This window comes from Sus scrofa, chromosome 18 (assembly GCF_054392235.1).
Source record: "Sus scrofa isolate SSC_HxYL_T2T_F1_AM1 chromosome 18, Sscrofa_HxYL_maternal_Yorkshire_Landrace_v2.0, whole genome shotgun sequence".
Classification (NCBI taxonomy): Eukaryota; Metazoa; Chordata; class Mammalia; order Artiodactyla; family Suidae; genus Sus; species Sus scrofa.
This window is the reverse complement of record NC_139400.1, coordinates 30986305-31003867: the sequence shown is the minus strand read 5'-3', so window position 1 is coordinate 31003867 and position 17563 is coordinate 30986305. Positions and strand designations below refer to the sequence as shown.

Genomic DNA, 17563 nt, shown 5'->3' with positions numbered 1-17563 from the left:
TGGTTTTCACCCTCCTTTAAAGCAGAGCTACAAGTGTGTCTCACAGACGGCTGTGCTGAGCAACCAGGTATTTGTCAGGCTGCCACACGAGTCATTTTTTCAATGACAAAGCAGGTGGCTGCCCTGGAGGGGAACATAAAAGGAATCTCAGTAATCATGTCTACTTGAGTTGCCTACACACTGCTGACTCAACAGCTGGCTCTACCCAGAAGAAAACAAGGCAGGAGATAAAATATAAACTCAAAACAAACAAATGAAAAGAAAACGTGTAGTAAAACCACTGCTGAAACAATAACCGTTTCTTTTGAGAAGAATGATTTATTGGTGTGCATGCTTTAAATGAAAATGCATAAAACAAATTACAAGCAGAAATCTCTACACTTTTCAGGGCATTGGATCTGGTGTTTTATCAGTGAAACCTGATAGGAAAACTGCAGTCACATAATTCTCAACTCCTTTCTTGTTTGGTAAATGGAATATCGAAGCCCAGAGAAGATCTAGAAGTTCTGAATATGATCTTAGGCCAAGAATTGAGTCAGGAATTTCCAGGCCATAGTTACCACAGGTTTTGTGGCCAGCATCATTGGATAAATTTAAGAAATGTAATTTCCGAAAATACCCGAGAGCAGGTACTGAGTGGAGACATGTCAGTCTCTTCTTTAATCCAGTGATGGGCAAGCAAAGTGTCTCTAGTAGCACGTTGGGTCTTTTTAACAATCAGCATTGTAAGTGTGCTTCTCAGACAAGACAGTTTTCTTTTTCTTTTTTTTCTTTGTTTCCCCTTATGGCTGCCCCCACAGCATATGGAAGTTCTTGGTCCAAGGATTGAATCCAAGCTGCAGCTATGACCTATGCAAGATACTTTAACCTACTGCACTGGGCTTGGGATCAAACCCATCCCTCTGCAGCAACCCAAGCCCCTGCAGTTGGATCCTTAACTCCCTGCTCCACAGTGGGGACAAGAGAGTTTTCTGTTTATGATGAGAAATGCATTATTTTTTGTTAAAATTGTTTTTTCTTTTTTTTCTTCTTAGAGTGGCACCCACAGCATATGGAAGTTCTCAGGCTAGGGGTCCAATCAGAGCTGTAGCTGCTGGCCTATGCCACAGTCATTGGCCTATAGCACAGCCACAACAACTCCGAATCTGAGCTGTGTCTGTGACCTACACCACAGCTCATGGCAACATTGGATCCTTAAGCCACTGAGCAAAGCCAGGGATCAAACCTTCATCTTCATGGGTACTAGTCTGGTTCATTACCACTGAGACACAATGGAAACTGTTCTTTAAAAAAAAAAAAAAAAAAAAGTTGGGAAATTGTATGAAAAGATTGGAATTTCTGGGTAGATAATAAAAAGGAGAAAAGGAATGTAGAACGTGTTTCCTCTCACTCTGATTAAAAGCTTTGAGTCTTATGGTGGAAATGGTTGTATTGCCCTTTCACTGGGGCTAGTTCCTCTTCAACTATAATATCTTCAGAAGGTAGAGTGAATAAATAACTTATTTTCAAAGTTATTACTTCTTCTTAGAGTAACAAGCATTAGATTTTGGTAGGAGTTCATCAGGGTTTCTGCATATGATTACTAACAATTTCATTTAAATGTATCTTGCGCTATTCAAATGTGTATATTTAAATTCTTGGCTGTGAACTAGTTTGCTCACATTGTGGGCCAGCTCCTTCCCATGTACTGCATGGCAAGATGATTCCCTCTTTTTGTGGGGGCAAGGGGCAAATGTCTGAACATAGATCTCTGCACTTCTGTGTATATTTTTAAACTTTGTCAAAATGTCATTGATTAGGGACAATTGTAGCTCTGCATTAGGGCTTATTAAAATTCTGTACAGCACATGTTTGCTCATGTAAAAATGTAGAAGTAATATCCATCTACCAAACCCAAACGTGATGCTCAGTTAAATGCCAAGCACAACCCCAGCGCATCTGCTGGGTGCATGCTCTGGTCACAGCCTGAGAGTCAATTGTGCAGTGACAAGTAAATGCATAACATAGCATGTTAAGATATCTCTATATTTTTAGGAGGTCTTAGCAGTTTTTGAGTCTTTGTGCTTGAATCTTTATCATGGGAAGTATGTAGTTCCTATGGTATTGTTAATGATCTAACATGAAAGAAAAGTGTCTTCTTATTCTTTCAAGATGCTTTATCAGTTTAATTGAAGAGTGCAAACCACAACCATTAAAAATGCAGTGTCTTAGCCTTGCGAATCAGAATTTTCTCCTTGGTTTACAGGCCCAAAAAAGGTCAATCAGTTATATTATTTTTTCTATCATCTACAAGCCTGGATTTACATTTTTATGTAAAGCATAAGAATGTAGTTTCTCTTGACAAACTCCTTACTATGTAAATGTTGTGCCTTTACATTTATAAACCAGATTTATTCCAATAAAATATCACTTTAAATGTATAAACTATATTTCAACAAAATAACACTTTTGGTATTTAGAAATTCCGCTTTGTAGCGGATATGAGTGAGCTTTCCCCTCCAACCTGGGATAGTTTTTATTTGCAAATAATATATCTGATAAAGGATGTGTATCCAAAATATACAAAGATGTCCTTCAACGCAATAAGACGAAGAAAGCAAGGCAAGGAATAAAATATAAACTTAAACAAATGAAAAGAAAAAAGTGTAATAAAACCACTGCTGAAACAGTAATCCAATTAAAAAATGGACGAAGTATTTTCTTAGTCATTTGTACAGACACCCACTGTTATCGTGAAGAAGTTATCATAAAAAAAAATCCTGATGATACCAAGTGTTGGCAACTATATAGAGAAAATTGAATCTTTTTACATTCCTAGTGGGAATGTAAACTGGTACAAACACTTTGGTAAAGATTGTGGCAGTTTCTTAAAAAGTTGAATGTAAATTTAATTCCGCAAGAAATCAAAATATTTGTTTAGACAAAGTGTTCTATGCAAAGTGCTTATAGCAGCATTATTCAGAATGGCTGAAAACTGGAAACAATCCAAAAATCTATCAACGGGTGATTGGATAAACAAAATGTAGTATATACAATGAAATTCATTTCTGTAACAAAAAGAACAAATTATTGATAACTGTTACAACATGAATAAATCTCAAAAGCTTTATGCTAAGGCTAAGTGAGAGAAGTCAGGCACAAAAGACTATGTAGTATGTGGTTCTGTTTGTATAAAATATCCAGAAAGGTGAATCCATAGAAATAAGAGTAGATTAGTGCTTGCCTCGAGCTGAGTTAGGAATGGAGATTGACCACAAATGAGTACAAAGAAACTTTGAGTCATAGAATGGTCTGCAGCCACATTGAGGCAATGTTTGCCCCATAAATTTCCTTTAAAATATTGAATTAGAAGTTCCCTTTCTGGCTCAGGGGGTTAAGAACCTGACATATTGTCCATGAGGATGTAAGTTTGATTCCTGGCCATGCTCAATGGGTTAAGGGTCCATTGTTGCCACAAGCTGCAGCCTAGGCTGCAGATGTGGCTTGGGTATGGTGTGGCTGTGGCTGTGGCGTAGGCCTGAAGCTGTTACTCTGATTCGACCCCTAGCCTGGGACCTTCCATATGTCGCAGGTGTGGCCATCAAAACAAAACAAAAAAATAAAAAAACTTGTGCATTTACAGTGGATTTATAAAATAGTATATGGGTTATAGTAAAAAAAATGATTAAAGGAAAGCTAACATTCAGTGGTTCTTTAGAAAAAGCAGTGCTTAAGTCTTTTAACAAGATTGCTGATACTAAAACCAGTTAGAATTTTCTGACTTGCTCATTTCATGTTAAGTTGTATTTATATGAAATTGCTTGGGGAGTTCCCGTTGTGGCGCAGTGGTTAACGAATCCGACTAGGAACCATGAGGTCGCGGGTTCGGTCCCTGCCCTTGCTCAGTGGGTTAACGATCCGGCGTTGCCGTGAGCTGCGGTGTAGGTTGCAGACGCGGCTCGGATCCCGCGTTGCTGTGGCTCTGGCGTAGGCCGGTGGCTACAGCTCCGATTCAACCCCTAGCCTGGGAACCTCCATATGCCGCGGAAGCGGCCCAAGAGATAGCAACAACAACAACAACAACAACAAAAAAGACAAAAAAAGACAAAAAAAAAAAAAAAAAATAGAAATTGCTTGTGCTATTTAAAAAAAAAGTTTGTAAACCAGCTGTTTTGGAAAAAGATCATTATATTAAAAAAAACAAGAATAAAAAACCTCAAAAAAGTTTGGAAACTAAATTAATTATAATGTATTTCTCAGTCTGCATATTTAAACCTACTAACACTGATCTATACTCATGTATTTTTGAAAAATGGAAATATTTTTGTTTTTGAAAAATTAAGTAGATCATTTGGGAAAACTTCTAAAAAGAATTTTCTATGTCTTTGACTTAACTGAAACTTAAAATTGGGTTTTCATTTTTAGTACATCAAAGCAGTAAAACTGCCTGTTTTCAAGTAATGAAAAGTGAAAAAATTTAAGAAATTACATGTATCTTTTTTAACATACCTTTCATTTTTATTTTTATTTTTATTTTTTTTTTATTTTTATTTTTTTTTTTTGGTCTTTTTGCCATTTCTTGGGCCGCTCCCGTGGCATATGGAGATTCCCAGGCTAGGGGTCCAATCGGAGCTGTAGCCACTAGCCTTTCATTTTTAAAACTTTTATTATTTTTTATTGAAGTGTAGTTCATTTACAGAGTGTTAGTTTCAAGTGTACAGCAAAGTGATTCAGTTTTATATATATATTTTTTCCCAGAATATTTTATAGGTCCTTACAAAATATTGAGTACAGGTACCTGTGCTATACAATAGGTCCTCAATGGTTATCTGTTTTATATATGTACATACTATGTGTATGTATGTGTGTGTCTATATATATAGAAAGACACACACACACATATATGTGCATATATATAACATAAACTCCTAATTTATTCCCCCTGATAAATACATTTTTGAAATAAAACTAATACAACTAGTGTTGTCCTAGAATTCTCCAGGATGAGAGTATATGAATTGGACTTGATTATCTAACTGCAGGAATATCAGATCATTAGCTATCCCTTCCAGGCTTCTGGTGACAATGAATCTCACTTGTGCTGACAAATGTTGTCCTCTTGCTTACCTTGGAGCTTCCTTCCCTGCTTCTCCCTATGATGGCCACACAGGTATTTGCTCATGATGCTGCATAGGCTGCTTTCCTACTTAAGCTCCTTGACCTGGAGTCATGATGTTGTTTTAGCCCATCTCTAAAATTAACCCTGTGTTACTATTGTTTGTTTTTTTTTTTTTCTTCTCACTGTGCACCTGCAGCATATGGAGGTTCCCAGGCTAGGGGTAGAGTCGGAGCTACAGCTACAGCAACAGGGTATCTGAGCTGTGTCTGTGACCTACACCTCAGCTCATAGCAGCACTGGATCCTTAACTCACTGAGGAAATCCAGGGATTGGACCTGCAATCTCGTGGATTCTAGTTGCATTCCTTAACCTCTGAGCCATGAAGGGAACTCCCTGTGCTACTATTTTGACACCAGAAATGTTCTGCCCTCTACTTTCCATCCATGACTATGCTGGAATAAGGGAGGCATCTTTTTTATTATTATTCAATGAATTTATTACATTTGTAGTCATACAATGATGATCACAAGCCAATTTTATAGCATTTGCATCCCAAATCCCAGTGCATCCCCCCACACACCAACCCATCTCCTTTGGAAACCATAAGTTTTTCAAAGTCTGTGAGTCAGTACCTGTTCTGCAAAGAGATTCACTGTGTCTTTTTTTCAGATCCCACATGTAAGTAATAGCATTTGATGTTGGTGTCTCATTGACTGACTGACTTCACTTAGCATGATAATTTCTAGGTCCGTCCATGTTGCTAAAAATGCCATTATTTCGTTCCTTTTAATGGCTGATGTTACTCCATTATGTATATATATGCACCACATCTTGATCGACTCCTCTGTCGATGGGCATTTAGATTGTTTCCATGTCTTGGCTATTGCAAATAGTGCTGCAGTGAACATTGGAGTACATGTGTCTTTGTGAGCCATGGTTTTCTCTGGATAGATGTCCAGGAGTGGGATTGCTGGATCAAATGGTAATTCTGTTTTTACTTTTCTGAGGACTCTCCATACTGTTTTCCACAGTGGTTGCACCAAATTACAATCCTACCAACAGTGTAATATGGTTCCTTTTTCTCCACACCCTTTCCAGCGCTTACTGTTTGAAGACTTTTTGATGACGGCCATTCTGGCTGGTGTAAAGTGGTACTTCACAGTGGTTTTGATTTATAGTTCTCTAATGATGAGTGATGTTGAACATCTTTTCATGTGTTTTTTGGCCATCTGCATATATTCTTTGGAGAACTGTATGTTCAGATCTTCTACCCATTTTTTTATGGGGTTGTTTGTTTTTTTGGTATTGAGCTGTAGGAGGTGTCTATAGATTTTGGAGATTAATCCCTTGTTAGCTGATTCATTTGTGAATATTTTCTCCCATTATGTGGATTGTCTTATTGTTTTGTTTAAGGTTTCCTTTGCTGTGCAGAAACTTTTAAGTTTGATTAGGTCCCATTTGTTTATTATTGTTTTTACTGTCATTAATTTAAGAGGTGGATCTGAGAAGATGTTGCTGTGGTTTATGTTGGAAAGTGTTTGGCCTATGTTTTCCCTGAAGAGTTTTATAGTGTCTGGTCTTATACCTAGGTCTTTTCCATTTTGAGTTTATTTTTGTGTATGGCGTTAGGGAGTGTTCTAATTTTATTCTTTTCCATGTGGCTGTCCAGTTTTCCCAGCACCAATTATTGAACAAGCTGTCCTTTCTCCATTGTGTATTATTGCCTCCTTTGTCATAGATGAGTTGGCTGTAGGTGCATGGGTTTAATTCTGGGCTTTCTATCCTGTTGTTCCACTGATCTGTATTTCTGTTTTTGTGCCAGTACCATAAGGTTTTGATGACTGTTGCTTTGTAGTGGAGCCTGATGCCTCCAGCTCGATTTTTCTTTTTCAGGATGTCTTTGGATATTCTGGGACTTTCATGCTTCCAAACAAACTTTAAAATATTTTTTTGTAGTTCTGTGAAAAAAAATGTCCTTGGTAATTTGACAGGGATTGCATTGAAACTGTAGATTGCCTTGGGTAGTATAGTCACTTTGATAATATTAACTCTTCCAATCAAAGAACATGGTATGTCTTTCCAACTGATTGATTTCTTTCATCAGTGTCTCATAGTTTTCATAATACAGGTCTTTTGTCTCTTTAGGTAAGTTTACTCCTAGGTATTTTATTATTTTCGATGTGATGGTAAACTAGATTGATTCCCTAATTTCTCTTTCTGATCTTTCATTGTTAGTACATAGTTATGCTATTGATTTCTGTGTACTGATTTTGTATCCTGAGACTTTGCCAAATTCATGGATGAGCTCTAATGGTTTTCTAGTAGAGTCTTTAGGGTTCTCTAGATAAAGTATCATGTCATCTGCAGATAGTGATAGTTTTATTTCTTCCTTTCCAATTTGGATACCTTTTATTTCTTTTACTCCTCTGATTGCTGTGGCTAGGACTTCCAAAACTATGCTGAAGAGTAGTGGTGAGAGCAGACATACTTGCCTTGTTCCTGATCTCAGCAGGAATTCTTTGAGCTTTTCGTCATTGAGAATGATGTTCGCTGTGGGTTTGTCATATTTGGCTTTTATTATGTTGAGGTAGGTTCCCGCTATGCCCACTTTCTGAAGGGTTTTTATCAGAAATGTGTATTGGATTTTGTCATAGGCTTTTTCTGTGTCTATTGAGAGGATCATATGGTTTTTATTCTACAGTTTGTTAATGTGTATCACACTGATGGATTTGCAGATACTGAAGAATGCTTGCATCCCTGGGATAGATCCCACTTGATCATGATGTACAATCCTTTTAATGTATTGTTGGATGCAGTTTGCTAGTATTTTGTTGAGGATTTTTGCATCTATGTTCCTCAGTGAAATTGGCCTGTAGTTTTCTTTTTTTGTGGTATCTTTGTCTGGTTTTGGTAACAGGGTGATGGTGGCCTCATAGAGTGAGTTTGGGAGTATTCCTTCCTCTGCAACTTTTTGGAATAGTTTCACAAGGATGGGTGTTAGCTCTTCTCAAAATGTTCCATAGAATTCACCTGTGAAGCCTTCTGGTTCTGGACTTTTGATTATTGGAAGTTTTTTAATCACAGTTTCAATTTCGGTACTTGTTATTGGTCCATTCATCTTTTCTATTTCATCTTAGTTTAGTCTTGGAAGATTGTACTTTTCTAAGAATTTGTCCTTTTCTTCTAGGTTTTCCATTACATTGGCGTATAGTTGCATATAGTAGTCTCTCATGGGCCTTTGTATTTCTGTGTTGTCTGTTGTTACTTCTCCTTTTTCATTTCTAGTTTTATTGATTTGAGTCTTCTCTTTTTTTTTCTTGATAAGTTTGGCTAAGGGTTTATCAATTTTGTTGATCTTTTCAAAGAACCAGCTTTTCATTTCATTTATCCTTTCTATGGTTTTCTTCATTTCTATTTCATCGATTTCTGCTCTGATCTTTGTGATTTCATTCCTTCTACTAACTTTGGGTCTTGTCTGTTGTTCTCTCTCTAACTGCTTTAGAGGTAAAGTTAGCTTGTTTATTTGAGCTTTTTCTTATTTCCTGAGGTGGACTTGTATTGCTATAAACTTTCCTCTTAGAATGGCTTTTGCTGCATCCCATATGTTTTGGAGTGTCATATCTTTGTTGTCATTTGCTGCTAGGTATTTTTTAATTTCCTCTTTGATTTCTTCAGTGATCCATTGCTAGTTTAGTAGCATGTTGTTGAGTCTCCACATGTTTGTGTTTTTTGCAGTTTAATTCTTGTTGTTGATTTCCAGTCATGTAGTGTTGTGGTCGGAAAAGATGCTTGATATGATTTCAATTTTCTTAAAGTTACCTAGGTTTCATTTGTAGCACAGGGTGTGATCAATCTTAGAGAATGTTCCAATGTGCACTTGAGAAGAATGTGTATTCTGTTACTTTTTGATGGAATGTCCTGTAAATATCTATTATGTCCATCTGGTCTAATGCTTCCTTCAGGGCCTTTGTTTCCTTATTGATTTTCTGTATGGTTGATCTGTCCATCGCTGTAAGTGGAGTGTTAAAGTGCCCCACTGTGATTGTGTTATTGTCGATTTGTCCTTTTAAGGTTGTTAGCAGTTGCTTTATATATTGTGATGAACCTAGTTTGGATGCATAGATATTTAAAATTGTTATATCTTCTTCTTGGATTGATCCTTTGATCATTAGGTAGTGACTTTCTTTTTCCCTTAAAATATTCTTCATCTTAAAGTCTATTTTGTCTGATATGAGTATTGCTACTCCAGCTTTCTTTTGAATCCTGTTTGCATGGAATATTTTCTTCCATCCTCTCACTTTCAATTTGTATGTGTCCATAGGAGTGAAATGGGTCTCTTGAAGACAGCATATATATGGGTGTTGTCTATGTCTTTTGGTTGGGGCATTTAGTCCATTAACATTTAAAGTAATTATTGATATGTATGTTCTTATTGCCATTTTATTAATTGCTTTGGATTTGTTTTTGTTGCTCTTTTTACTTTCCTTCTTCTCTTGTTCTCTCCTCTTGTGGTTTGATGACTATCTTTAGAGTTGTATTTGACTTGGTTTTTCTTATTTGTTTGTGTATCGATTGTAGATTTTTGGTATGCAGTTTTTCTGAAGTTTTGATATGAGTCTATATATATATTTGAGATTGTTTTAATTTGTTGGTCTCTTAAATGCAAGTGCATTTCCAGTGTCATGCATTTGTACCCACCTCTTCTCATGATTTCTGATTTTGGTAGTATAATTTTGCATGGATGATTTCGTATCTTTACTGTATACATACCTTTACCTTTATTTGTGGTATTTTTGTTTCCTGTTGCTGCCTTTTCTTTTCTTCCTAGAGAAGTTCCTTTAGTATTAGTTGTAAAGCTGGTTTAGTAGTGCTGAATTCTCTTAGCTTTTGCTTATCTGTGAAGCTTTTGATTTCCCCTTCAAATCTGAATGAGAGCCTTGCTGGGTAAAGCAATCTTGGTTGGAGGTTTTTTCCTTTCATCACATTAAGTATATCATGCCACTCCCTTCTGGCCTGCAGAGTTTCTGCTGAACAATCTGCTGATAATTTACTGGGGTTCCCTTGTATGTTGTTTGTTTCTTTTCCCTAGTTGCTTTCAGTATTTTCTCTTTGTCTTTAATTTTGGTCAGTTTGATTAACATGTGTCTTAGGTGTTCTTCCTTTGGTTTATTTTATGTGGTACTTGTTGCCCTTCCTGGATTTGAGTGAGTGGTTTCTTTCCCATGTTAGGAAAGTTTTCAGCTATTATATCTTTGAATATTTTTCTGTCCCTTTCTCTCTTTCTTCTTCTGGCACCCCTTGAATATGGGTGTTGGTGTGTTGAACAAAAATATGGAAAGCTTCATTAGTTTTCATGTCATCCTTGCACAGGGGCCATGCTAATCTTCGCTATATTGTTCCAATTTTAGTATATGTGCTGCCACAGTGAGCACAGTGATACATCTTAAGTAGTCTTTTATTTTAACCAGTTTTACTAGGTTACAAATCAGGTTTGCCTTCCTTGTTTATTTTTTTATCAGGTATTCAGTATTAGCATACCTAACCCAAAGATAGGCCATACAGATTACTCAGGGCATATTGTTCTCAATATCATATCTTCCCTTATTTGTCATGTTTTTTTTTCCTGAATAATTAACTACCCATAATGAGAGATTTACAGTTTCGAAAAAGTTTATTTTTCTTAATAGTAGACCAGGTGGGTCAGGTAGAGTAACTTTGTATCAAGCTTTTGATTTTGTTCAGGTCTGCTTTGTGCATCCAGGGGTTTCTATGGAACATGCTTCTAATTTAAGATTGTAAGAGAATAGGGAAAACCAAACCAGAAAAGCAATTTAAAAATCTCTCCCTGCACCTTACAAACTGGCCAGATTCAACTTGGTGGCGTGGGGAAATATATTCCATCCAGATATGGAAATAATACAAATTTCCAAGACTGAAAGGTAAGAATGTATTACAGGGAGTGACAGTTGGAACAGGAATCCGATCTATCAAATATCCCTTCATTGAGAATCTCTTTGCTCAGAGCCAAGTGTGTGTATCTTGACCTTCTTTCTCCTTCTTTTTCCTAGAGGAGTTTCTACCTATAAAAATACTCCATTGTCAGATTTATCCCATCAGTTAGCTCTTACCACTTCATGTTATATATGTAGTCAGAGAAATCTTAGTACCATGGAACAATAAATATGTATTCCTAGCTCACATGTTTGCACTCTAAAGGGACAGCTCAGCTTTAGGCATGGGGGCTATGGGACAGTGAGGCTGGCTCTGTATGATATTTCATTCTTGAATCATGAGGGAGGGGAGGTGTCTATCCTCAGTGTAATCTCACGGCAAAGACAGTTACACATAAAGGGAGTCAAAATGCATAAGTAATACCAGCCTGTGCCCATGTGATATCTGCTGATATCTCACTGAGGTTTGGAATGAAGGGAAGAAGTACATCCAGTGCCCCCCTGAAACCATAGTCAGTCAGCTTAGTCACAATGTGATATTTTCCTCCCATATATCCTGGGGCTGTGTTACCCCCCCCACTTTGATTTAATGTCCCACCACTTTATTTTAAAACATTGGTATTTCTAGACTCTATATTTGTTCTACACTGCCCTTAAACTCACCAGATCTTTTCTGTCTTCCTCTTCCTTTGGTTGTACCTATCATGGCACGTAGCTCATGCTTTCAAATCTCTGCTCAGTGCTGAAGCTTCCTAAGGTATATTGTGTGATGTGTGCTTTTTCCAGATATTTTAACCTACTACATATAGGTTATAATTTTTACAGCCTCTGGTAGAAGTTTTATTGCCAAAATCCAAAGAACATATTTTAGTTTTTTGTTATAACCCATCCTCTCTCCACATATTAAAATCAACATCAGTCAAGGTTGGTCGTGAAGATAGAAGTCACTTTGTATATTTTGAATTAAAGCAAAGCTTAATACAGAGTGAAGTTGAAATAACCAGAGGTGTGAGAGGCTGCAGAACAGGTTAGAAGATTTGACAGTGAAATGCTCGGGAGGATTCTCTCAAGCTTTCCAGGGAATTGTGTAAATCTTTGTCTTCCTAGGAGTCTAACTGCTGCTCCTTCCAGAGAACGGTGGTTTCTGCTTTTCAGCTGCCTTCCAAATCTTACACAGTCTCTTCTTTGCGGCAAGGTAATTAGAAAAATAAACAAGATTCTTGGAAATATAATAATTAGCCTTAAAAGGTGTGGTGCTGAGTTAACCATGAAAATCTAGCATTGTCTTCTTTTCATAAATGGATTAGCAGAGGTTTAACACTTAAGTTCCTCATTCTGAGATCTCTTTGCTCCCTGAATTAAATCACGGTGCTTTGAAGTGTACCCCAAGGATTAGAACATCAAGTTGGAATGAAATGGACTTAGAAGAAACTATGGGACACATATATACACATTTTAAAGAGATCGTTTTTCTCTTGAGAAGAGTTTAGACAAAGCTATTGCATAAATTGCCTAATGTGAATAATAGCAGTGAAAAAGTAAAATATATCACCACCACTATACCAAAAATATCTTTGGATTGATTGATTGACTGATTGATTGATTGTCTTTTTGCTTTTACTAGGGCTGCTTCCTGCAGCACATGGAGGTTCCCAGGCTAGGGGTCTAATCAGAGCTGTAGCCGCCAACCTATGCCACAGCCACTGCAACACAGGATCTAAGCCTTGTCTGTGACCTACACCACAGCTCACGGCCACGCTGCATTCTTAACCCACTGAGCAAGGCCAGGGATCGAACCCACAACCTCATGGTTCCTAGTCGGAGTCGTTAACCACTGTGTCATGATGGGAACTCCTCTTTGGGTTTATTTAATAGTCTATCTCCATCTTATTATTCATTTTATTTTCACCCTTTCTATATACTTTGTTTACATATGTGAAAAATACATATATAATTAAGGAACCAAAGGAAAAGTATATATTATTTGAGACAAATATACCATTAATCAGCATAAAGCATATTTGCTTACATAAGGCTAGAGCTATCTATAGATGAGGAAAGTTTGGTGAAATTCCTATAGAATAGTGTATTTCTACAGAGTTTTTGTTGATAGTCTTAGAAATCACAAGTGGTAGGTTAGGAGACAAGGGTGAAAATGGAAAATTAGGGACTTAATGCATATACTCTATACTTTTGCTTCTTAATGACAAAGAAAAATGATTGCAGAAATTAAATGTTGATGTACAGTATGGGATTGGAGAAAGAATTTCAAACAAAAAATTACAATATGTGAATTTTGGTTTTATTTTTTTCTTACTCAATTTGTAATTTTGTCAGGTTGATTAATCTACATCTTATTTTCCTGAAATAAGATAAAAGATTGAGGTTAAATTATCTCTCAGGTAATTGTCAATTCTAGAATCTATGATTATGAAATAATGAACATATATTAAACATATACTTTAAGCCTTAGAATAGTAAAAACGAATCCAAATATGTGTATATGTTTTTTACTGCCTGGAAACTGTTCCCAAACTTAGAGACTCAAAACAGTAAAGACCACATTCATTACCTCTCACTATCCTGGGGGTGAACAGGGCAGTTCTTCAAGTCTGGGCTGGTTTGTCTGCAGCCAGATGGTCTAGGATGACTTCTTTGCTTGACTGGTCATAAAAGGCATGTTGGTTTAGGGGACAGGTTGGCTCAGGTGAGATGATTTGCTTCTACTGCAGATGGCCTCTCATTCTCCAGTAGGTCATCCTAGGCTTCAGAATGCAGTATCAAAAGAGTGCTCTTCAAGCATCTGCATCAAGCTTCCGCTTGTATCAAGTTTGCTAATATCCCATTAGCTAAAGGATATCATGTAGTCATTCCTCATTCAAGAGATTAAGACATGTATTCCTATTCTCAGTGAAGGAAGGAGTGGCCAAATCACATTGCAAAGGGAATATGAATACACGTATAGGAAGAATTGTTGACTGACTTTGCATGCCCTCTGTATGATTCTTGTTAATCTAAACTAATAAGGTCAAGAAATAATAATCCAGATTTTTGCAAACAAAATCACTATCTCTGCTCCTACAAAGACAGTTTGTGTGTTTATATATCTGGATATGTTAACCCAAGAAACTAGAAAATCAGAAAACTCTGTTTCCAAAAGTACTAGTTAATGATTGTTATATGGTATATTATTAAAAGCATGTGTCAATCCTGTTTAAAATATTTAAATCATAGAAATGTGAAAACCTTGCAGATTACCTTCGGGATGGTTTTATGTTTAATTTGCTTGAACAATTTAAAATGATCTTCAGGAGTTCCTGTCATGGCACAGTGGAAATGAATCTGACTGGGAACCATGAGGTTGAAGGTTTGATCCCTGGCCTCGCTCAGTGGGTTAAGGATCCAGCGTTGCCTTGAGCTGTGGTGTAGGTCCCAGAGGCAGCTCGGATCTGGTGTTGCTGTGGCTCTGGCATAAACCGGTGGCTACAGCTCTGATTAGACCCCTAGCCTGGGAACCTTCATATGCTGTGGGTGCGGCCCTACAAAAAAGGACAAAAGACAAAAATAAATAAAATGATCTTCAAAGTCATTTTTATATGTAATTTTCAACACCCCATAAAACTTAATCAAAGCTTTCTTTGGCTTTAGAGCTGGTTGAGCACATTATTTAGACTACTGATTAAATATGCCAATATTTAGCCAAGTATATTTGTTATAAACCTGAATTTTAAACCAGATTAAAAAAGAATGTCACATTCATTCAAGAATAAAAGAGTATACCATCCATTATATGGGATATATAAAATTTCATAATTATTGGACATAAAAAATGGAAAAGGATGTCTGGGAGAGCTCGCAATAAAGTTATATATCCCCAACTGTTTGGATACCATTGTATATATGATTTCTTGCATAATTTCTGAATATTTGAAAGTTATAGAGTAGAAAGAAGAAGAGCTTTGTACCAGTAAACTCTAAGTAGATGACAGCTTCATCACATAACAGATGCTTGATCTTTGGCAAGTTACAACTGCTCTAAACTTCATTGTCCTTATATGCAGGCTGTAATACTACCAACAACTTATAAAGCTGTTTTCTGAAAAAAATTATGCATATTAAATCTCTTTAAAATTGTACACAAGCACTTACATCATTTCAGCCATATGGCTAATTTTTAAAAGTCCCTAATAATATTAGGCATAATTTTTTATGTATTTACCCTGGGCCACGCACTGAGCAAAGTCCTTAAAAAATCAGTGTCTTTAATCCTCATCATGGCCCTATGAAGCAGTTTTTACTGAACCCGTTTTATAGTTGAAGAAACAGAGCCAGGGATCAGTTGTAGAACTAGGATTTTATTTCAGACTTTGGCATTTGGCACTTTTGTATCTTTGTTCTTCATCTTTTTGTCAGCTTTTCCAGTGTCTAGTCTGAGGGTAAATGGTTAAACATAGTTTTAAAGCACTGTGGCACATATCCTTTTAAAAAATAATGCATAAATTACGTCAATTTCTTGTGTGTGTGTGCGTGCTTCACGTGCAGCATGTGGAATTTTTGGGACAGGGATTGAATCCATGCCACAGCAGTGATCCATACTGCAATTCCAGATCAGTAACCTGCAGAGCCACATGGGAATTCCTGTGTTAGCATCTTAAAGTTTCTAAAATATAATAAATATTCTTCTTTAAATATAATTAAACCTAAAATTCCCAAATTAATTAATTTACACTTTTAGTGCATCCACTTCTGCATGCCAAGTGTGTGCGTGCATGTGTATGTGTGCTTACGTGCATCTTGCTGCAGGGGCAGGCTTCTGTGACAGTTTGTGTATTTAACCTCTTCGACTGATGTTCTAATTATAAAATTCAGATATTTTATTTCCAAATTATTTGCTTCTAGCATAGTATTCCTTTGGTAGGTGCCTACAACTTTAATCACTGCCCAGTACCATCTATAAACATCTGCCCAACTTTTCATTTGGAAATCATTCCTATGAAACTATAACTAAAAATGTTGTTTTCTTTAAAATAATGCTATAAATTAGTCAAGGTATCATGCAATATGTTTTATTCCCATAAAGCAGAACCTTTTGAAAAGCCCATTTTGATACAAAAGTTGATTTTGCTGCAGCTGCTTCATGATTTTAGTGCTGGCAGTGTAACACTGAAACATCACTGTTTCATCTGTCATTTGGGTTTCTGACCTTTGTCAGTAATGCCTTTTAAGTAGCAGTCTTGATAGAGTTGAATGGGAGAGGACAGATGGGGGCATATTTGGAGAATTGCGGTTGGAAAGCAGTCTGTAGAGCTTGATCAAAGCTGATGGGTAGAGATTGACACAAAAACTTCAAAAGATATAATAAAGTTGTTTTTAGAAACATCAGAACACTCTGGGTTTAATGCTTCTTTCACATCTCGTCACATTAAAAAAATCTTATTTTGATTTTACTATTATCTTTTTCTCTATGCTTATTAAATTAGCACATATTTATAGTCTTGCTATTTGATAAATATTCTTTTGGAAAATTTCTTGGCTATGCTTCTATTACATTATTTCTACTATATAAGTTTTAGAACTTGATAATTTTGTGATGAATAGGATTGTACTGTATTTATAAATTAAAGAACCAATATCTTTAACAGGGAGTATTCTAATTTTGTTTATTATATATTTCATATTTAGTGTATTTTATGTAGTATCTAGTCAGTTTTTGCATTTTAATTAGGATTTAAAATTATAATTAGTATTATAACTATTAATGATCATTTCTGTTGTAATTTAGTATTTATTGCATGTTTAAGGTTATGTTCATTTACTTTGCTGTATTTATTTTGCTGCTTTTTAACGCTTAGGAATTTTTTAAGTAATCATATCTTATGCAAATTATTACATGTTTTTGTTTTTCCTCTTGTTTTCACTATTTTTTGTTATCTTGTTTATCTTGTATCTCTTATCTTCATTTTTTTCCATTTCTTATTACATAACTAGACTTTGTAGTGCAGTGTTGACTAATGATGCAGTAGTAAGAATCCATGACATAGTTTACTTGATGAGCAATGCTTCAGTATTAATTATTAATTACTATAGAATTACACTAGTGTATTAAGGTGTGTGTGTTTTATATGTAGGTGTATGTGTCTGCTGGCTTATTTCTACCATTTCAGTCAATTTTAGGAGTTTGTTATGTTATCAGGAATGCTTTTATATTTCTTGTGTGTGTACTGGCTATTCAGATTTTTATTTCTTTTTCATTTTACGTTTTAAAAATATAAAAATACATTAATGTAGTTTTAAAATTATTGCAAAGAATGATAAATAGAATTACTTTAGAAGTGTTTTTATTCTATTTAGGGATAAACCATTTCTAATGCTGTCATATCTTTTCATTTATTGTAGATTTGCCAGTCTAGTCTATTTTATCAGCTTTTTAAAGGAATCCCTTTTAAATTTTGTCTACTAGTTTCAATATTAAAAAACATTAATTTTTGGAGTTCCCAATGTGGCTCAGCAAGTT

At 35.9% G+C, this 17563-nt stretch overlaps 1 protein-coding gene and 1 non-coding gene across 2 annotated transcripts in view; one reads left to right on the top strand and one right to left on the bottom strand.

Moving 5' to 3' along the window:
- Nucleotides 1-17563, top strand: part of LOC110257598 (uncharacterized) — a 755702-nt gene that overhangs the window by 697172 nt on the left and 40967 nt on the right. The gene's annotated exons all lie outside the window — the stretch shown is intronic.
- Nucleotides 10424-10530, bottom strand: LOC146394963 (U6 spliceosomal RNA). The gene has a single exon (XR_014834462.1). It is a non-coding gene; the product is annotated as a U6 spliceosomal RNA (small nuclear RNA).